This window comes from Nyctereutes procyonoides, unplaced genomic scaffold, assembly GCF_905146905.1.
Source record: "Nyctereutes procyonoides isolate TBG_1078 unplaced genomic scaffold, NYPRO_anot_genome, whole genome shotgun sequence".
NCBI classification, from domain to species: Eukaryota; Metazoa; Chordata; class Mammalia; order Carnivora; family Canidae; genus Nyctereutes; species Nyctereutes procyonoides.
In genome coordinates this window covers 34,769,459-34,792,235 of record NW_026575120.1, presented here as the reverse complement: position 1 = coordinate 34,792,235, position 22,777 = coordinate 34,769,459, and the positions used below count along the sequence as shown (strand labels likewise).

General features: G+C 39.2%; 1 protein-coding gene and 1 pseudogene across 2 annotated transcripts in view; both read right to left on the bottom strand.

Annotated features, from left to right (window-relative positions):
- Positions 1 to 18,462, bottom strand: part of MGAM (maltase-glucoamylase) — a 214,054-nt gene extending 195,592 nt beyond the window's left edge. The window contains exon 1 of one of the 2 annotated variants that reach the window (XM_055334817.1): positions 18,396 to 18,462. The gene's annotated coding sequence lies outside the window, so the exon portion shown is untranslated. The remainder of the gene's footprint in view (positions 1 to 18,395) is intronic. The other variant, XM_055334813.1, reaches the window with a different exon arrangement.
- LOC129515738 (olfactory receptor 9A1-like) lies at positions 3,911 to 4,779 on the bottom strand (annotated as a pseudogene).
- Positions 18,463 to 22,777: the final 4,315 nt, after the last annotated feature.

Below are 22,777 nucleotides of genomic sequence, written 5' to 3'. Positions count from 1 at the left end.
CCTTCTCTAACTTCTTTTTTTTTAAAGATTTTATTTTTCATGAGAGACACAGAGAGAGAGAGAGGCACAAAGACACAGGCAGAGGAAGAAGCAGGCTCCATGCAGGGAGCCTGATGTGGGACTCGATCCCGGGCCTCCAGGATCACGCCCTGGGCCAAAGGCAGCACTAAACCACTGAGCCACCGGAGCTGCCCTCCTTCTCTAATTTCATCTTTATTTTCCTACATTGTCAGAGTCTACAGCTATTATAAGAGACTATTGTTAGGTCCTTTGAATGGGAAAAGACTTTCAAAGCAATGAACACAAATACAAATCACAGAAAAAAATTAAATTTGACAACAGCAAAATTAACACCTCTGCATGACAGAAGATTTCAATTCAAAAATGAAAAAAAATAAATAAAACCCAAACTGACAAAAGGTATGATAACAAAAGACCGATATCTACAATATTTAAATATGATCTCTACATCTCTACAAAATTAGCCAAAGACTCTGAATAAGAAAAATGTGAAGCTCTGTTACTGCATCCCAATTATTCTCCCACTTGCTCTAGTCAGTTCTACAGAGACCCATATAGTGTCCAGACCTACCAAGGGTTTTTCTACCAAAACATCTTCTCTGCTACATTTGCAGAAACAAACAACTAGAAGCTGGATGATTTCTTTTATTTTTGACTCAGTAAGGCACAATATGAAGTTGAATTCAAGAACCATAGAAAGACCCAGCCTCACCCCCAGCACTATTCCCCCCTCACAGCCACCTCCCCAGCAACCAGCCTCCTGGGCTCCCTTCACAAACTTTTCTCCATGCAAATATAAATATATTTTTTTACTTTTTTTCTTACCAAAAGGTAATAAACTAAACAAAATGTTCTGCTCTTTGCTTTTATTACTCAACAGTATGTCTTGGATATTTTTCTCTTATGCACACAGAAAACTTCGTCATTGTTCTTACAGGTACATAATATCTGGCTCTATGGAAATTCCAAAAATTCTTTAAGTAATCACCTTTTGATAATACATTTGGATTGCTAATACCAAATTTGTGTGTTTACAAATAATGATATAGAAAAGTATCTGTAAACCAATGTCATATGATACTGGTTGATAATGGTATGACAGGAAAGGAGCTGGAACTGGACAATATAGGAACTGAGATGTGGATTAGGAAGCTCACTGTAGAGCTGAAAGACAGCTTGGTAAACCTGGTCCTTGTAAGGGGAGGGAAGGGAAGATAGAAATGTAGCTGAAAGAAGGGAGATAGAATGCCCTGTCAGGATTGAACAATGTGAGGAATGTGGGGAGAAGTGACCAGGAGCTGCCCCTGTTCTGCCCTCCCTGAACTCCTGCCTCAGCCCAGGGACACAGCAAGGTCAACTCATGCTTGTCACTTCAGGTCCCAGAACTCAGCCCATTGACCTCCCACATTTGGGGCAGGCATGAAAATGGGAGTCACACGAGATAAGAAAATGCCTCTTTCCAAGACCCTCCCTCCTCACCCTGAGGAAGCCCACCAATTAGAGACGTGCCTGAATTAACACACATCTGGCCCTGAGGATGGGAAGGAGGCACGATTGTGGAGTGAGGTCACTCTCACAACTGCCAAATGAGCAGAAGATCTACAGGAAGGAGTGTCCCTGTTGGATCTAGAAGCAGGAACATCAAGAAAAGGTTGTGGCCTGAGGTTGGACTTGTGATCACTCACAGAATACAGGATGCCTTAGGCAGTGAGAAAATCATGAAAGCACAGTATGGGAAGATGACCCAATACCCAGAATCACACACGGAAATTAACTGCCACAGAATGAACTATAATCTTCCTTACTTTTCCCATTTGAAGAGCAACTGTTCTACAGTTATGAAAGAAACTGAAGAGGAACAAAGAAATCAAAAAACATCCCATGCTCATGGATTAGAAGAACAAATATTGTTAAATAGTCTATACTACCTGAAGCAATCTACACATTTAATACAGTCCCTATCAAAATACCAACAGCATTTTTCACAGAACTAGAATAAATAATGCTGGAACCACAAAAAAAAAAAAATAGCCAAAGCAATCCTGAAAAAGAGCTGGTGGCATCACAACTCTGGACTTCAAGCTATATTACAAAGCTAAAGTCATCAAGTCATTATGGTACTGGCACAAAAACAGACACAAAGATTGATGAATAGAATAGAAAACCCGGAAATGGACTCACATCTATATGCTCAACTAATCTTTGACAAAGCAGGAAAGAATATCCAATGGAAAAAAAAAAGAGTCTCTTCAACAAATGGGTGTTGGGAAAACTGGACAAGCACATGTAGAAGAATGAACTGGGCCATTCTCCTACACCACCTACAAAAATAAATTCAAAATGGATGAAACACCTAAATGTGAGATAGGAAACCATCAAAATCCAAGAGGAGAACACAAGTAGCAACCTCTTTTTCCTCACTGCAGCAACTTCTTACTAAACACATCACCAGAGACAAGGGAAATAAAAGCAAAAATGAACTATTGGGACTTCATCAAGATTAAAAGCTTCTGCACAGCAAAGGAAACAGTCAACAAAACTAAAAGGCAGCCTATGGAATGGGAGAAGATATTCTCAAGTGACATATCAAATAAAGGGTTAGTATCCAAAAGCTATGAAGAACTTATCAAATTTAACACCCAAAAAATAAATAATCCAGTTAAAAAATGGGCAGAAGACATGAACAGATATTTTTCTAAAGAAGACATCCAGATGGCTAACAGACACATGCAAAGATACTCAGCATCACTCATCATCAGGGAAATACAAGTCAAAAACATGATGAGATACTATCTCACACCTAAATAGCTAAAATTCACAACACAAGAAACAACAGATGTTGGAGAAGATGTGGAGAAAAAAGGAAAACTTTCGTACTGTTGGTGGGAATGCAAACTCGTGTAGCCACTCTGGAAAACAGTGTGGAGTTTCCTCAAAAAGTTAAAACTAGAACTACCTCACAAACCAGCAATTGCAGCACTAGGTATTTACCAAAGAATACAAAAATACTGATTTGAAGAGGCACATGTACCCTGATATTTATAGCAACATTATCAACAATAGCCAAACTAAGGAAAGAGCCCAAATGTCTATCAATTGATGAATGGATAAAGAAGATATGGTATACACACACACACACACACACACACACACACACACACAAACACACAGGAATATTATTCAGCCATAAAAAAGAATGAAATCTTACCATTTGCAATGATATGGATGGAGCTAGAGGGCATTATGCTAAGTGAAATAAGTCAGTCAGAGAAAGACAAATACTATATTATTTCACTCATATGTAGAATTTAAGAGACAAAACATATGAACATATGGGAAGGAAAAAATAGAGAGGGAAGTAAACCATGATACACTCTTAACTACAGAGAACAAACTGAGGGCTGAAGGAAGGAGGTGGGGGGATGGGCTAAATGGGTGATGGGCATTAAGGAAGACACCTGTTATGATGAGCACTGGGTGTTCTTATATGTAAATGATGAATCACTAAATTCTACTCCTGAAACCAATATTACACTAATATTGACTAGAATTTAAACAAAGAATTGAAAGAACAAATAAATAAACAATTAAAAACCATAGATTTTAAAATATAGAACACATAAATAAAGATTGCGTAGAATTCTAAAAAAAGAAAAATATCTGAGAGTCCTAAAAAAGAAAAAAAATCACGTTATACATTTACACTTGTTAAAGATACAGAAGAGTGTATAAACATATATCCAATTAAAAAATAATAATGTGATCTCCCATGTAGGAATCATCTAATTATATATTGAAGCATTCCCATTATCTTAAAATTCTCTCGTAGATCCAAACCACCTGGTGTTGAAAATGATCATTTCAGATTGAATTAGTGCTTTCACATTATTCAGGTCCACGGTGATGAGTCCATGACTGTCCTTAGGACACAGCTAATCCTTGATGAGTTGATAGCAGCTCCAAAGGCCTCAATAAATTTGTCATTATGAAGAGTGAAGATGAATGGGTTCAGAAAAGGGGTCACCAGTGACACTACCTGTTGTACTTGGCTGCCTGTGTTTGCTTGGGTTTCACACAGAGGAACAAGCAGGTGCCATTGCCAATCATGACACACACATAGAAAAGGCTTTCCTCCACCCAGAGGCTGAGGGGATTTTGAGGAGGTGAAGATGATAAAGGTATAGGAGACAATTATAGGTAGGGGTACAAGAACCAACCATAATGAATACAGTCATTAAAAAAGGATAAACTCTGTGAAAAGGCTGTCATCACAGGATAATTTGAGCAGTTGCCCTCGGTCACATAAAAAAAATGGTCTAACATTTTTTTTTTCAGAAGGTAAGCTGAAATGTGGCAAAGACTAGCCAGATTTGAAATAGGAACCCAAACACCCATGACACAGTGACCACCCAGATGCAGGTGTGGCTGTTCATAATGATTTTTTTTCTCAAGGGGTTACAGATAGCCACATACTGGTCCACAGCCATTGATCCCATTAATATAAATTCTGATGTGCCCAAAGAAAGGTACAAATACAACTGCATGGCATGGTGTCAAAGATACTGTCTGAATCTCAGGAAGCAGCAACCCTCAGAGCATCAAGGGGATAGAAGTAGATAGAATCTCAAAGATGACCATGTTCCCCATGACTGTCACTGAGTAGTAGAGGAAGAAGGTAGCAAATAAGATATGATATAATTCTAGGGAGCCAGGAAAGCCTAAGAGATAGAATTCAGTGGCACTATGATTCTCCAACATTTAGTTCTGAGTGGTTGTTCCTTGTGAAATCTAGAGAGTAAAAAAGAGATCACACGGATTCTGATCCCAAATGGTTTCAGATAGAGAAAATATTCCCCTCCTGTTCATAGATTCCACAACATGACTAGGAAGGGTTGAGGTTCTACTTTTCCCTCTACATAATCAGTGCTGATTTTTTTAAAGAATAATCATGATATGATATGTCAAGAAAATTAAATTTAGCCAAGAAAATGAGCCCAGTTACCAATGGCATATCATAGGCGCCAGCCCCCTGCCCCATGTACACCACCTGCATCTCTCAATCCACAGACTTTCCTGCCTTCCATCATGCTGTGAATAGCCATCCAATCTGCCTCTCTGACCACTGTGCTCCTTTTTACCACTAATTCCCTTCCATCTTAAATGTTCTAAACTATGTGATATACTGAAAATATTCTGTCCTGTGAGTTCTGCTCCAGTATCATACACTACAGAAAGTGTTCCTGCCCAATCCTACCAAGAGCTGGTATGTGTTTACTTTGCTTTTTCATGACATAGGGTCAATTTGCACTGAATCCATTTGAAAGCTCTTCCTTTCCCTCTATATCATCATTGGTGTCACTGCTAGACATGAGTATGAACAACTCTTTAAGGGTTTTTTATAAGATCTTGAGGGCAAGGACTAAGTATTTCTCAGCCTACAGATCAGCTAGCTGCTTGACTGAATTACCACCTTTTTTGCCTCCCTATTCTTGGAAGGGGAAGCCTGTCCTGCTTTTCTCCTAGGTAAATGTCTTCTCATAGGTGACAGACTAACCAGAACCTGAGCTTGATCAATCAAGGGCCTCTCTCTCCCAATCCTAATACCAACAATCCACCTAGCCCAGTATAGTCTAGGAGGAACTAGAGGAGGACATGGGAGGAGCTGCCATCCTCTACCAGTCCCACATCACATCTTGTTGGGACCGGCAGACAAGAGGCTAAAGATCCAATATCAACATCCTTTGCCTTTGTGAGAGCTCAGAACTCTAGATCCAGCAGAGTCAAAGTCATCAAGTGTGAACTCTGGACTTAGCCCAAGCCCTACACACAGGTGGCCATGGTCTCCATCTAACAGAAAGTAGAGTTTCCTCTGAGCCAACAAATAGGTTTTTCCTCCAAAATCATGTTTAAAAGAATCAGTTGTAACTAACATAAAACAGACCAAAGGACCTGAGCCCTATAGGATTTCTGGGATCCATCCCTCATTTCCTTCAGGTATTTGCTCAAACACTCAGGATCAGAGAGCCTTTCCTCATGATCCTTTCTAAAAGAACACATTCTTTATCAGTCACCAGGATCTATATATATTCTTTGCTTTCATCTAAAATTGTGTTTTTACTTTTTGTTTATTTCCTCCTATTTAGCAGTGTAAACAACTGTCAAAGCAGAAACTTTGTCATGCTTGCTTATTGTTTCTGACACTGGGTTAATATTTTTAAATGAATAAATCAATTAGTCAATCAATTAAGGAATGAATTTGTGAAGAAAGCTTATCTAGTCCTGGCTATGGTCAATTTTTGAAGCAAACTCTGCTTCTTTTCCCTTTGGTCTTCACTGAAATACTGCCTGGTCAATATGCCATCCCCTTTCTGGGTATGCCTAGGAAATGAAAACTGGGTAACAAGGATCAGGGACAGAATTACCAGGAGAGCTCAATAGTCTCCTCCCATAATTTTTGTTTATCCAGGACCAGATGCAAAGAATGGACACAGGAGGGTCCTGATAGGAGCAAGGGTCTGTGCCTATGTCCAGCATTGAGTTAGGGAAGAGTTGAATCTGCTCTCTGCTGTGCAGGGAGGATTTGAAGATAAGCCCATCTACTCTGCTGCCCATCTCACCACTCTTCAGGCTGTAGGTGTCCTTGTTGTAGACTAGAGAGCAGCCAGGCCCAGAACTTCCCATGATGATCCTTTCTTACTCTCTCCTTCACAGAGGAGAAGCCTGACAGATACTCACCTCTAGAGAAAGAGACTACACTGGAATATTCTATGGCTCTCCAAGGATCAGCCCAGCCTACTCCCTCCGGGACTAGTACGGAGCACACTCTGTGGCCCAGAGAAAGCTACTGCTGTCCTCACTCAGTGTAAGATAAAACTATCTTCTTCAAGTACTTAAGAGAAAGTTCAATAATAATAGTGACATGGAAGCTCAATTATCTCTCTCTGAATTCCTCTCTCCTTCTTTCCTTCTCTTCATTGTCCCCAAGGAGAGTTTTACACTGAGGAACTAAATGTGTCCAAGTTCAGAGAAACCCTAGGGATGCAGTCAAGGGGAAACCAGAAAAACTTTCAGCTCTTCTCCCCCAAAGCTAATCAAATTTTAGAACTCCTGAAAGTTTTTTTAATAGCCAAACTTGAAATCTCCCATGTCAGCAGTTTCTCAGCCCCAGGCTGCCTTCCCCCAAAGCCCCAAGTCCTGGTTACCAAAAAAAAAAAAAAGTTCAAACCATGTCTTGCTTTCTTCTGTGCAACTCCCTGATTATATTTGGCCCTACAGAACCCAGATACCCTCAAGTGGAAGGCATCATAAACAATTCCAAGATATACATCAAAAATCCACACACCAGAAATGAGTGATGATGTGAGCACAATGGTGAACAGGCAGCTCCAAGCTCATGTCCCTCCACAGAAACAACAGAAAACAAGCAGAAACTGTCAGAAATAACTATCAGAACTCTGGAAACACTCAAAGATTTATAGCAACCATGGAAACACCGATTCAAGCAAACAAACAATTTAAAAATGTGGGGAAAGCTTTGTGGTATTTTTACCTACCCTTGCCCACACTCTTGCTCACTTAGCAGAAGTCTTGAAAATGGTAATATGCATTCTCATTGTGGAACCTCAGTCTCTAAGGAAGCAGAGCAGATCTGGGGCAAAAGATTATTGTTGAGACATAAAATAAACCATCTAGGTTGGGTAAGGTGTCTTTGGGAAATTAAGAAATTTAAAAGCATCTGCATATATTGGGGGATTTAGAAAACCACACACATGTACAGGGCAAGATACATGCTCAGAAAAGACCTGAGAAGACCCTAATCTTTTATTATATGTAGGATAAACTCAGGGAGATCTACACCAAGGCACATTATAATCAGTAAAAAGACCAAAAAAGGGGGGGGGGCATCCTGAAAGCAGCAAGAGAGAAGCACCTTCTCACATACAGGAATCTTCAGAAGATTAACAGCCAATTTTTCATCAAAAATTATAATAGGCATTGGTATTGCATATTTAAAATGCTGAAAGAAAAAAAATGTCAACCAAAAATTCTGAATCTAGCAAAACTGTCCTTTAAAAATGAGGGAGAAAAAAATAAATAAATAAAAATAAAAATGAGGGAGAAATGAAGACAATCTCAGATAAATAAAAGGTGAGACAGTGTGCTATCAGTAGACTTGTCTTAAATGAAATGCTAAAAGGAGTACTTCAGGTTGGAATCAAAGGACACCAGATAGTAACTTAAAATGAAAATATAAAGATCTTCACTAAAGGTGAAATAAAGCTACCCTATGATTCAGCAATTACACTACTGGATATTTACCCCAAAGATACAGATGTAGTGAAACAAAGGAGCACCTGCACCGCAGTGTTCATAGTGGCAATGTCCACAATAGCCAAATGGTGGAAGGAGCCAAGATCTCTTCTGATAAATGAATGTATAAAAAAGATATGGTGTGTGTGTGTGTGTGTGTGTGTGTATAGTGAAAAAATACTCAACCATAAGAAAGGATGAATAACTACCATTTACATCAACATGGATAGAACTGGAGAGTATTATGCTAAGTGAAATAAGTTAATTGGATAAAGATAATTATCCTATGGTTTCACTCATATGCAGAATACAAGAAATAGTGCAACGAACCATAAGAGAAGTAAGGGAAAACTGAATGGGGAAAAAAAATCAGAGAGGGAGACAAACGTGAGAGACTCTTAACTCTTGGAAACTAAGGGTTGCTGAAGGGGAAGTGGGTTGAGGTATGGGGTAACTGGGTGATGGGCATTAAGGATGGCACATGATGTGACAAGCACTGAGTATCATATGCAACTGATAAATTATTGAAAACTACATCTGAAACTACTGATGTACAATATGTTGGCTAACTGAGTTTAAATATGAATAAATAAATAAAATAAAAATGTAAGAAAAGGTAACTATGTGGGCTAATAAAAGCCACTTTTATTGTATTTTTTGATTTTATAATTCCTTTTTATTTTATACATAGATTGAAAGAATAATGCATAAAAATAATAATAAATATATTTTCAGGAGCAAATTCTATATAATGATATAATCTGTGAAAAAAGAAGAGGGGAATGGTGCTAAATAGAATAGTTTTTGTGTTTACTTAAGTTGGTATCAATTCAAACTATAATGTTATAAACTTATGATGTTTAAGTATAATCACCCAAAATAAAATAACTAAAAATATATACACAAAAGGAAGCAGGAAGGGAATCAAACAGCTACAAAAAAAAAAAAAATCAACTCAACAAATCAGGAGGCACCAATGGAAGAAAATGGAGAAATGACAGAAATGAAAGGAAAAATGTGTAAGACATACAGAAAACAGCAAAATGGCAGAAGTAACTGCCATTCCTTATCAGCAACTTCCTTTAAATGTAAACTAATTTATATTTACATGATTTGATTTACAAATCAGCAACTACTTTAAATGTAAATGTACTAAACTCTTCTACCAAACTGCAGAGATTAGCAGGATGAGTTTCTTTAAATGAGCCAACTACTCATGCTGTCTACATGAAACTCATTTACATCAAAATAGATAAATAAGTTGGGAGTGAACAGATGGAAGAAAATATTCCATACAAATACTAACAAAAATAGAACCAAAGTGAATATACTAATATTATACAAAATAGACTGAATCAAAAACTGTTATAAGAGACAAAAGACATTACATATTTTAAAAAAATCAATTTAGGAAAAAAAAACATGATTATAATAATACATATTCCAAACAACAGAGCCCTAGACTATATGAAATGTTTTTTAAGGGATTTTATTTTAAAGATATTTATTTATTTATTTATTTATTTATTTATTTATTTATTTATTTATTTATTATTTTTATTGGAGTTCAATTTGCCAACATATAGCATAACACCCAGTGGTTGTCCCATCAAGTGCCCCCCTCAGTGCCTATCACCCAGTCACCCCAACCCCCCCCCACCTCCCCTTCCACCACCCCTTGTTCGTTTCCCAGAGTTAGGAGTCTCTCATGTTCTGTCTCCCTTTCTGATATTTTCACTCATTTTCTCTCCTTTCCCCTTTATTCCCTGTCACTAATTTTATATTCCCCAAATGAATGAGACCATATAATGTTTGTCCTTCTCCGATTGACTTATTTCACTCAGCATAATACCCTCCAGTTCCATCCACATCGAAGCAAATGGTGGATATTTGTCATTTCTAATGGCTGAGTAATATTCCATTGTATACAGAGACCACATCTTCTTTATCCATTCATGTTTCAATGGACACCGAGGCTCCTTCCACAATTTGGCTATTGTGGACATTACTGCTATAAACATCGGGGTGCAGGTGTGCTGGCGTTTCACTGCATCTGTATCTTTGAGGTAAATCCCCAGCAGTGCAATTGCTGGGTTCTAGGGTAGTTCTATTTTTAACTCTTTGAGGAACTTCCACACAGTTTTCCAGAGTGGCTGTACCAGTTCATGTTCCCACTAACAGTGCAAGAGGGTTCTCCTTTCTACACATCCTCTCCAACATTTGTTGTTTCCTCCCATGTTAATTTTCCTCATTCTCACTGGTGGGATCTCATTGTGGTTTCAATCTGTATTTCTCTGATGGCAAGTGATGCAGAGCATTTTCTCATGTGCTTGTTGGCCGTGTCTGTGTCTTCCTCTGTGAGATCTCTGTTCATGTCTTTTGCCCATTTCCAGATTGGATTGTTGGTTTCTTTGCTGTTGAGTTTAATAATTTCTTTATAGATATTGGGTCCTAGCCCTTTATCTGATACATCATTTGCACATATCTTCTCCCATTCTGTAGGTTGTCTTTTAGTTTTGTTCACTGTTTCTTTTGCTGTGCAAAAGCTTCTTATCTTGATGAAGTCCCAATAGTTCATTTTTGCTTTTGTTTCTCTTGCCTTCATGGATGTATCTTGCAAGAAGTTGCTATGGCCAAGTTCAAAAAGGGTGTTGCCTGTGTTCTCCTCTAGGATTTTGATGGAATCTTGTCTCACATTTAGATCTTTCATCCATTTTGAGTTTATCTTTGTGTATGGTATAAGAGAGTGGTCTAGTTTCATTCTTCTGCACGTGGATGTCCAATTTTCCCAGCACCATTTATTGAAGAGACTGTCTTTTTTCCAGTGGATAGTCTTTCCTGCTTTGTCGAATATTAGTTGACCATAGAGTTGAGGGCCCACTTCTGGATTCTCTATTCTGTTCCATTGATCTGTGTGTCTGTTTTTGTGCCAGTACCACACTGTCTTGATGACCACAGCTTTGTAGTACAACCTGAAATCTGGCATTGTAATGCTGTAGTCTTTGGTTTTCTTTTTCAATATTCCCCTGGCTATTAGGGGTCTTTTCTTTTTTTTAAATTTTTTTTAATTTTTATTTATTTATGATAGTTACACACACACACACACACAGAGAGAGAGAGAGGCAGAGACATAGGCAGAGGGAGAAGCAGGCTCCATGCACTGGGAGCCCGATGTGGGATTCGATCCTGGGTCTCCAGGATCGCGCCCTGGGCCAAAGGCAGGCGCCAAACCGCCGCGCCACCCAGGGATCCCTTAGGGGTCTTTTCTGACTCCACACAAATCTTAAGATGATTTGTTCCCACTCTCTGAAGAAAGTCTGTGGTATTTTGATAGGGATTGCATTGAAGGTGTAAATCGCCCTGAGTAGCATTGACATTTTCACAATATTAATTCTTCCAATCCATGAGCATGGACCATTTTTCCACCTCTTTGTATCTTCCTCAATTTCTTTCAGAAGTGTTCTGTAGGTTTTAGGGTATAGATCCTTTACCTCTTTCGTTAGGTTTATTCCTAGTTATCTTATGCTTTTGGGTGCAACTGTAAATGGGATTGACTCCTTAATTTCTCTTTCTTCAGTCTCATTGTTAGTGTATAGAGAGGCCACTGAATTCTGGGCATTTATTTTGTATCCTGCCACACTGGTGAAGTGCTTATGAGTTCTAGCAATCTTGGGGTTGAGTCTTTTGGGTTTTCTAGGTACAGTATCATGTCATCTGTGAAGAGGGAGAGTTTGACTTCTTCTTTGCCAATTTGAAAGTCTTTATTTCTTTTTGCTGGCTGATTGCTGAGGCTAGGACTTCTAGGACTATGTTGAATAGTAGTGGTGAAAGTGGACATCCCTGTTGTGTTCCTGATCTTAGGGGAAAGGCTCCCAGTGTTTCCCCATTGACAATGATATTTGCTGTGGGCTTTTCGTAGATGGCTTTTAAGATGCTGAGGAATGTTCCCTCTATCCCTATACTCTGAAGAGTTTTGATCAGAAATAGATTCTGTATTTAGTCAAATGCTTTCTCTGCATCTATTGAGAGGATCATATGGTTCTTGTTTTTTCTCTTGTTGATATGATCTATCACCTTGATTGCTTTATGAGTGTCAAACCAGCCTTGCATCCTGGGGATAAATCCCACTTAGTCATAGTGAATAACCTTCTTAATGTACTGTTGGATCCTACTGGCTAGTATCTTGTTGAGAATTTTTGCATCTGTGTTCATCAGGGAGGTTGGTCTATAATTCTTTTAGGTGGGGTCTTTGTCTGGTTTTGGAATTAAGGTGATACTGCCTCATAGAACAAGTTTGGAAGTATTCCATCCCTTTCTATCTTTCAGAACAGCTTTAGTAGAATAGGTAGTGTTTCTTCTGTAAATGTTTGATAGAATTCCCCTGGGAAGCCATCTGGCCCTGGACTTTTGTGTTTGGGGAGGTTTTTGATGACTGCTTCAATTTCCTCCCTGGTTATTGGCCTGTTCAGTTTTTCTATTTCTTCCTGTTCCATTTTTGCAAGTTTGTGGTTTCCAGAAATGCGCCCATTTCTTCTAGATTGCCTAATTTATTGGCATATAGCTGCTCATAATATGTTTTTAAAACCATTTGTATTTCCTTAGTGTTGGTTGGTGTTAATTCGTGATTTTATTAATTAGAATATTTTCTCTTTTGTTTTTAATAAGGTTGGCTAATGGTTTATCTATCTTATTAATTCTTTCAAAGAACCAACTCCTGGTTTTGTCGATCTGTTCTACATTTCTTCTGATCTCTATTTCATTGAGTTCTGCTCAAAATCTTTAATAACTCTCTTTTTCTGCTGGGTGTAGGTTTTATTTGCTGTTCTTTCTCCAGTTCCTTTAGTTGCTCCAGTTTCTTAGCTTGTGTATTTGAGTTTTTTCCAATTTTTTAAGGGATGCTTGTATTGCAATGTATTTCCCTCTCAGGACTGCTTTTGCTGTATCCCAAAGATTTTGAATGGTTATATCTTCATTCTCATTGAATGAATCTTTTTCATTCTTCTCTGTTATCCTGGTTGACCCTTTCATCTTTTAGCAGGATGGTCTTTAACCTCCATGTGTTTGAATATCTTCCAAATTTCTTCCTGTGATTGAGTTCTAGTTTCAAAGCATTATGGTCTGAAAATATGCAGGGGATGATCCCAATCTTTTGGTATTGGTTAAGACCTGATTGGTGACCCAGTATGTGGTCTATTCTGGAGGAAGTTCTATGCGCACTTGAGAAGAATGTGTATTCAGTTGCGTTTGGATGTAAAGTTCTATAAATATCTGTGAAATCCATCTGGTCCACTGTATCATTTAAAGCTCTTCTTTCTTTGGAGATGTTGTGCTTAGATCTGTCATTTGCAAAAAGTGCCATGTTGAAGTCTCCTAGTATAAGTGTATTATTATCTAATTATGTCTTTACTTTGGTTATGAACTGATTGATATACTTGGCAGTTCCCACATTAGGGGCATAAATATTCATGATTGTTAGGTCCTCTTGTTGGATAGACCCTTTAAGTATGATATAGTGTTCCTCTTCATCTCTTACTACAGTCTTTGGGATAAACTTTATCTGATATAAGGATTGCTATCCCTACTTTCTTTTGAGGATCATTTGAATGGTAAGTGGTTCTCCAACCTTTCATTTTCAGGCTGGAGGTGTTCTTAGATCTAAAATGTGTCTCTTGTAGACAGCAAATAGATGGGTCTTGCTTTTTATCCAGTCTGAAGCCCTGCGCTTTTTGATGGGGTCATTAAGCCCATTCGAGTTCAGAGTTACTATTGAAAGATATGAATTTAATGTCATCATAATACCTATTCAGTCCCTGTTTTTGTGGCTTATTTCTTTGGGCTTCCTCTTTCTTTTACAGAGTGCCCCTTAATATTTCTTGCAGAGCTGGTTTGATGGTCACATATTCTTTCAGTTTCTGTCTATCTTGGAAGCTCTTTATCTCGCCCTCTATTCTGAATGAGAGCCTTGCTGGATGGAGTCTTCTTGGCTGCATGTTCTTTTCATTAGGACCCTGAGTATATCCTTCTGGCCTGCCAAGTCTCTGTGGAGAGGCCTACTGCTAATCTAATATTTCCCCCCATATGAGTTAGGGATCTCTTGTCTCTTGCTGGTTTAAGCATTCTCTTTACCTTTGGAATTTGCAAGTTTCACTATTAAATGTTGAGGTATTGAATGGTTTTTATTGATTTTAGGTGTGATCTCTCTATCTCCTGGATCTGAATGCCTGTTTCCCTCCCCAATTATGGAAGTTCTCAGCTATGATTTGTTCACATATGCTTTCTGGTCCTCTGTCTCTTTCTGTGCCCTCTGGAACCCCAATTAAACATAGATTTTTTGGGCAGTCCAGGTGGCTCAGTGATTTAGCACAGACTTCAGCCCAGGGAACAGTCCTGGATACCCGGGATTGAGTCCCATGTCTGGCTCCCTACATGGAGCCTGTTTCTCCCTCTGCCTGTGTCTGCCTCTCTCTCTCCCTATGTTTCTCATGAGTAAATAAATAAAATCTTTTATATAGATAGATAGATAGATAGATAGATAGATAGATAGATTTATATATATATAAAATTTCCTTCTGAGGCTTTCCTTTATTTCCCTTAACCTTTCCTCGTGGTCTTTTAATTATTTTTCTTTTTTCCTCAGCTTCCTTCCTTGCCATCAACTTGTCTTTTATGTAACTCACTATTTCTTCTACTTCATTAACCCTCATAGTTAGGACCTCCAGTTTGGATTGCAACTCATTTAATTGATTTTTAATTTAGGCCTGACTAGATCTAAATTCTGCAGTCATGAAGTCTCTTGAATCCTTTATGCTTCTTTCCAGAGCCACTGGTAGCTTTCTAATTGGTTTTCTGACATCGAATTGTAATCCAAATTCTGTAACTCTGTGGCAGAGAGTACTGTTTCTGATTCTTTCTTTTGTGGTGAGTTCTTCTTTCTAGTCATTTTGCTCAGTGCAGAGTGGCTAAAACCGAGTTGTACTCGAAAAAGGAACAAAAAAGAAAAAAACAAAACAAAACAGAAAAAGACCAGGAGGGGTATCCTCTGATTCTGTATACTGTAAATCCCTCGACTTCCCCTAGAGCTTTCCAGTGCTGCTCTGTCCAGAACTTGCTCTTCCCCTGTCCTTCCAGCTGGTCTTCTGGGGGAGGGGCTGCTGTGCTGATTCTCAGGTGCACGGCTTAGTGGGAGCTGTTTACCCTGGGAGGCCTGTTCCCTGGCAGCGCCCCCCCCCCCGCCCCGGCACCAGGTGACACCAGGATGAACAACCCACAACCCCACTGGCGGTGGCCAGCTCTCCAGCCCTGGAGTCAGCTCCCACAGTAACTACCACAGCTCCCAGTCCACAGGGGCCTGCATGCTCCAGAGGTGGGGGGCACTTATCTGCACAGCTCGGGGCCCCAGCGGCAGGAGCATCCTCGCTGTCCTGTGCCCTCCCGGCCTCCACCTGTCCCAAGGGGAGCACCGGATCCCGGGCTGTGTCCCCCGGCGCCCTGGGCTCCAGGACCCGCGCTGCTGGGATCGCTCCGGGGCCGCGCAGCCCCCTTCCCACGCAGCCCCCTCCACCCGAGCCACCGCCCAAGCTACTCCCAGGGCCCCGCTGCCCGCCGCTGCAGCTCCCTTTAGGGAGCTCGGCTGCGGGGTGTGGCCGCTCTCCCCTGGGTGCACCTCCTCTGTTAGTGACCCCGGGAACCTGGGGGCTCCACTGCCCCTCCTGGGATCCTGCCCGAGCTCCCTGCTAAGCGCCTTTCCGTCTGGGGAGAATCTGGTATGGATTTTTAAAGTTGCTGCTTCTCCAGGGCTGCACTTTCCTGTCCTGGAGGCTCTGGCTGCCCCCCTTAGCCCGGCTTCTCGCGGGGCTCCTCCCCCACTGGATTTTTTTTTTCCTCTTCCTACTTTGTTAGAAGTGTGAACTCTTCTCTCTGCAGCATTCCAGCTGTTTCTCTCTTTAAATCAGGCCGAATTTGTAGGTTTTCAGGATGATGTGAAAGTTATCTAGGTAAGTTGGTGGGAACAGGTGACTTGGGGACCCTACTCCTCTGCCATCGTGCCCCGTCCCCCTATTATATGAAATGTTAATAGAACTGAAGGCAGAACTTCAATATCCCATTTTCAATAAAACAACTAAACAGAAGACTAATAAGAAAATAAAGAACTTGAACAGGATAAACTCACTAGGCCTAAAAAAAAAAAGAGTTTACAACACCCAGTAAAAGCAGAATACACATTCTTCTCAAGTGCACATGGAACATTCTCCAAGACAGGTCATAGATTAGGCCAGAAGTCTCAACAGGGTTACAAAGATTGAAATCAAAGTATATTTTCTGACTATCTATAATGAATAAAACTAAAAATCAGTAACAGAAGGAAAATTGACAATGATATTTGCTGTGGGCTTTTCATAGATGGCTTTTAAGATGTTGAGGAATGTTCCCTCTATCCCTACACTCTGAAGAGTTTTGATCAGGAATGGATGCTGTAATTTGTCAAATGCTTTCTCTGCATCTAATGAGAGAATCATATGGTTCTTGGTTTTTCTCTTGCTGATAGGATGAATCACATTGATTGTTTTACGAGTGTTGAGCCAGCCTTGTGTCATGGGCAAAAGACATGAACAGAAATCTCACAGAGGAAGACATAGACATGGCCAACACGCACATGAGAAAATGCTCTGCATCACTTGCCATTAGGGAAAAACAAATCAAAACCACAATGAGATACCACCTCACACCAGTGAGAATGGGGAAAATTAACAAGGTAGGAAACCACAAGTGTTGGAGAGGATGCGGAGAAAAGGGAACCCTCTTACACTGTTGGTGGGAATGTGAACTGGTGCAGCCACTCTGGAAAACTGTGTGGAGGTTCCTCAAAGAGTTAAAAATAGACCTGCCCTACGACCCAGCAATTGCACTGTTGGGGATTTACCCCAAAGATGCAGATGCAATGAAACGCTGGGACACCTGCACCCCGATGTTTATAGCAGCAATGTCCACAATAGCCAAACTGTGGAAGGAGCCTCGGTGTCCATCGAAAGATGAATGGATAAAGAAGATGTGGTTTATGTATACAATGGAATATTACTCAGCTATTATAAATGACAAATACCCACCATTTGCTTCAACGTGGATGGAACTGGAGTGAAGTAAGTCAATCGGAGAAGCACAAACATTATATGTTCTCATTCATTTGGGGAATATAAATAATAGTGAAAGGGAATATAAGGGAAAGGAGAAGTGTGTGGGAAATATCAGAAAGGGAGACAGAACATGAGAGACTCCTAACTCTGGGAAACGAACAAGGGGTGGTGGAAGGGGAGGAGGGTGGGGGGTGGGGGTGAATGGGTGATGGGCACTGAGGGGGGCACTTGACAGGATGAGCACTGGGTGTTGTTCTGTAAGTTGGCAAATTGAACACCAATAAAAAATAAATTTATTATAAAAAAAGAAATAGTTAATGCAAAAAAAAAAAAAAAAAACCAAAAGAAAGGAAGAAGGAAAGTTCTATTCACGGATGCCATAATCCTATATACGGAAAAATCCCAAAGAAACCCACAAGAAAGCTACTAGAGCTAATGAATAAATTCCACAAATTTGCAGGGTTCAAGATCAACACAGACAAGTCAATTGCTTTTCTATACAACAGCCTGGAACGATCAGAAAAGAAAATTAAGAAAACAATTCCATTCGCAGTAACACCTGAAGAATGAAAGACCTATTACCTAAACACCTTTTACTTATACCTTAAAATACAGTTTAACCAAGGAGGTGAAAGACTTGTACACTGAAAACTAAACAACACTGCTGAGAGAAATTAAAGCAGACTATTGTATTAATGAGCAAATGACGGCTTCTGTGTACTGGCTCCTATCCTAGCTTGTTCACTTCACTCTTGACAGAGACCCGGCCTGATAGCTTAATAGCCGACCAGCTGTTAACTTTTATGTATCTAATTATTTTTCAAATAGCCAAAATAAGCATATTTCACTGTTTTGAACCTGCCTGCTTTGCATATGCCCTTCAGGGTTGTATGGTAATATGGCTCTGTCCACTTCTCCATGTCATACTCTCACCTTTTTGCTTCCTTTCCTCCAGATACCCTCATATTCTCTCTGCTTGCTGCACAAGTTTTGCTCTCTTCTCCTGCCTCAGCGCCTTTGAACATACTATTCTTATCTCTTCAATGTTTCCTCCCCTTTCCAGCCACCTTTCCTAGTTAACTTTTAGTCAGCCCCTACTCAAAGGTCACTTACTCAGGAATGCTTTCTCTGACACATTCTGTGAAATGCTCTCATTTCACACTTCACTTTTTCTCATGGCATTTTTTACAGTTCATAATTATGTGTGTGTGTGTGTGTGTGTGTGTGTGTGTGTGTTCAGTTTGCTGTTATTATTTCTTTTCAATGCCAGTTCTCCATCTGTATCAGGAAAATAAATCATTGTCTTTTTTCTTAGTTATAGCATATATCAAGGGTTCAATTATAATAGTGGTCCTGGCTGGCTCTGTCAGTAAAGCATGTGACTCTTGATCGTGCAGTTGTGAGTTCAAGCCCCATGTTGGGAGCAGACCAAACTTAAATAAAAATAAATATTGGGGATGCCTGGGTAGCTCAGCAGTTGAGCATCTATCTGCCTTTGATTCAAGTCGTGGTCCCGAGGTCCTGGGATGGAGTCCTGCATTGGGCTCCCCACAGGGAGCCTGCTTCTCCCTCTGCCTGTTTCTGGCCTCTCTGTGTGTGTCTCTCATGAATAAACAAATTTTTAAAATCTTCAAAATAATATCTATATCTACACCTATATCTATGTATCTTTGCTTCTCTTTCATGGTAAGTGAAATTGAGTGCATTTTCACAGTTTTTAAAGCCTTTTGTATTTGTTTCTCTGAAAACTGCCTCCTTATATACTTACTATTTTTCTATTGTTTTGTTGGCTTTTCTTATGATTTTTTTTCTTATTATTTTTAACACATTTTTGTACACAATGAAGTAAATATACTCTTTTAGTCTCATATGCATTAGAAATATCTTTGTTTGCTCTTTGCCTTCTGATTTTGACTATGCTTTGCCATGAAATAAATTTTTTAATTACACAGCATTTCAATCTTTTTATGCATGGCTCTCAAGTTTTGTGCTTTGTCTGCAAAGTCCTGCTGCAGGGCTACATTCTTCTGTTGTTATGAAATGTTTTCTCCTGAGCTATTTTTTAGGCTATGGGCTATGGGTGATATTATGGGTGTTTGTTTACTGTTTTTTTAGTCTTTCAGTTTTTCTTCAATAAACTTTGCTGCTCTTATAAACAAAGATAAGCAATAAACTTTTAAAACTTTATATTTACTTTAAACTTTCTTATGTAAAGGAGATCCTCTAATAGTTTAGTGCAAAATGTATGACTTTTGTTCAACATAACATATATTCAATCTACTTTATTTCTTGTTCAACTGAGTTACTTACTGTCATAACAAACTGTAAGAATGTTACCTTTCTCCTAAAGGAGTGTTTTAATTTTTACCAATATACTTATTTTTTACTTTTAAAGATTTTATTTATTTATTCATGAGAGACAGAGAGAGATAGAGGCAGAGACATAGGCAGAGGAAGCAGGCTCCCTGTGAGGAGCCCAATGGGGGACTCGATCCCAGGACCCCAGGATCACAACCTGAGCCAAAGGCAGATGCTTGACCACTGAGTCACCCGGGTGCCCCTTATTTATTTTTTAAGATTTTATTTATTTATTCATGAGAGACACAGAGTAATTTTGATTAATGTAAATTAAGAAAATCTTTGAAATGTAGGGTAGACAATATTTACTATTAGTGAATAGGAAGTTGAATGACTTACTCAAGGTCACAAGGAAATTTAGTAGCAAATCAGTTCTAGTGACCAGAGTCACCTGATTTCTAGACTAGTGTTCATTATGAATACAAAATATTACTTTTATAGAAGGTTTCTTATGAATAATGAATTGTCCTGGATGATCTGTTAAAACCTACAAATTCTGATATTTTGAGACTTATACATATCCTTGTAGAAACGGTTTCATTTTGGCACATAATAGATGCTCAGTAAATTTTATGCATATATCTTATTCTATAGTAAACTCTAAAGGAGGGTGAGATGTAAATTTGAAAATGGGAAAAAGAAAAATAGGTAAATTTCCTTTATAATCTCGGAGTATGGAAAGACTCTCACTGTGATACAAAATCAAGAGACATAAAATAGATGATAAATTTGACCACATGACTATTTTTTAAAGTCCAGCTATTGCTTGTCAAAGTGACCCTAAGGTAAATCAAACACAACAAACAAATATGGAGAAAATATTGATAAACCATATCACAGGTAAAAAGCTAATCTCCTTTACATATAAAAAGCTCTTAAAACCAAGAAAATAGATTAAAACCTAACAGAAGAAAGTAAAAAAATATAAATAAATTGTCCTCAAAAAAATATACACTAATAGTCCTTACAAAAACGATGTTAATCTTCACTTATTATAAGAGAAATTGACATTAAAATTATAAAATATCATTTCTCACCTATCAGATTGGTAAAAATGATTTGCTGGGAAGATGGAGGCAGGACAGAGAAAACTGCTTTTTCTGATGACCAGCTCCCCTGATGGCAGGTTCAAGAACACTCTCAGAGGGAAGGAGGGTGGGAGGATAGTGGCTCCACCTACTATCCTATGGCATTGGAGATAAGCTTTCAGGTGTGTTCTACTATACTAACAGGATATTAATAGTATGAGGTTATGTCTTGTTATGTTATGACACAACATCTCCAAGAACACACAAAAAAGGAAGAGAAACAAATGGAGATAAACATGTAAATGTAAATAAATATATAGGAGTCTATCACTGGTAAAAGTTGGCTGAAATACAAGGCTTAGATAGATGGCATCAGAACATCCCAAACAGGGGGGAAAAAGGACCCTAGGCTTCCCCCAACCCCTCATTCCTTTTCTCACTCTGCCTCTGCAAAATCCACCACGTGGTTTCTGGCCTTCTTGTGGGTCTATGGCTCTCAGAGAAACAAAAGAAGGCAAAAGAAGGAGCTAGGCTTGGTTTCTGCCCCTGAACTCATGAAGCAGAAAGATCCCTTCACCTTAAAATAGGAGTAGGGGAGGGAGTAGGTCAACAGGTCAGGAGTGTTTAGGGACAATCTCTCCTCCTGGAAACCAGTGAAACAAGGAATAAATGTAACAACTGGAATCATAATCTGTCATACTTAATCCATGAGCCACCCTTCCAGTTATATACAGCCAATTTTCTGTGTACACTCACCCTGTGCTATCCTCATTCTGGACTACTTACTATTTGCCAAATGCTTACTTACCAAATGCTATCCCTATCTCCCTAAATTCAGACTTCTGTTCATGCTGATTCTGACTCCTGAAATGCCCTCTTTTCCTGTCTTTTTCTATGAATGTCCTCCTAAGACTTTAAGACTCGCTTAAGTGATTAGTCTCTCTTTTTTTTAAGATTTTATTTATTTATTAATGAGACACAGAGAAAGAGAGAATCAGAGACACAGGCAGAGGGAGAAGCAGTCTCCACGCAGGGAGCCCGATGTGGGACTCATCCCAGGACTCGATCCTGGGACTCTGGGACCATACCCTGAGCCAGAGTCAGATGCTCAACTGCTGAGTCACGCAAGCATCCCTAAGTGATTAGTGTCTTAAGTGACCTGTTCCTCCAGCTAGATGTGATCTCCCCCTCATTGGGATTTCCCAAATACTCTGTATGTCTCTAGAACCCAGCAGCTCAGCATGGCACGAGTTATTTGTGAATATGTCTTATCCCAATTATGTAGCTTTGAGTTCACAGTTCTTAGTTCTGGGCAGGGTCAACTGTTATAGTCTTCAGAGAGTTGGCTGCAATATCTAACACATTGCATGTATTCAGTAAGTTTTCATTAAAAGAGGTATAAATCTAGGTGCAAATCTATATAGAATTCCCCAGGTTTTTTCCAAAACAGTTCTGCCAACTGAAAATCCAAATGTTCTTTGTTACATGTATACATGCATCATGACCTTCAAACAGCAGTGATGTGTAAGACCAAAGTGGTGGTCGCCAGATGGGAGTGGGCAGGGGATGGGTGAAACAGATAAAGGGGATTAAGAGGTAGAAACTTACAATTAGAAAATAAAAAGTCATGGAGATAATAAGTACAACATAGGAAATGCAGTGAATGGTGACAGTTGGTGACTACACTTATCATGGTGAGTAGCATATAAAATTGTTAAATCGATGTATAGAATTGTTGAATCAATACGTTGTACATCTGAAACTAATGTAACATTGTATGTTAATTATATGTCAATAAAATTAAGTTAAAAAGTCTTGTAAAAGACATTAATTTTCAATGCAAAATTACTATAATTTTGCAGCAAAAAAAAGAGGTGATGTACTTCTTAGGGATCTAATGATCGAGTAAGGTTTTCAATCTACTGTATA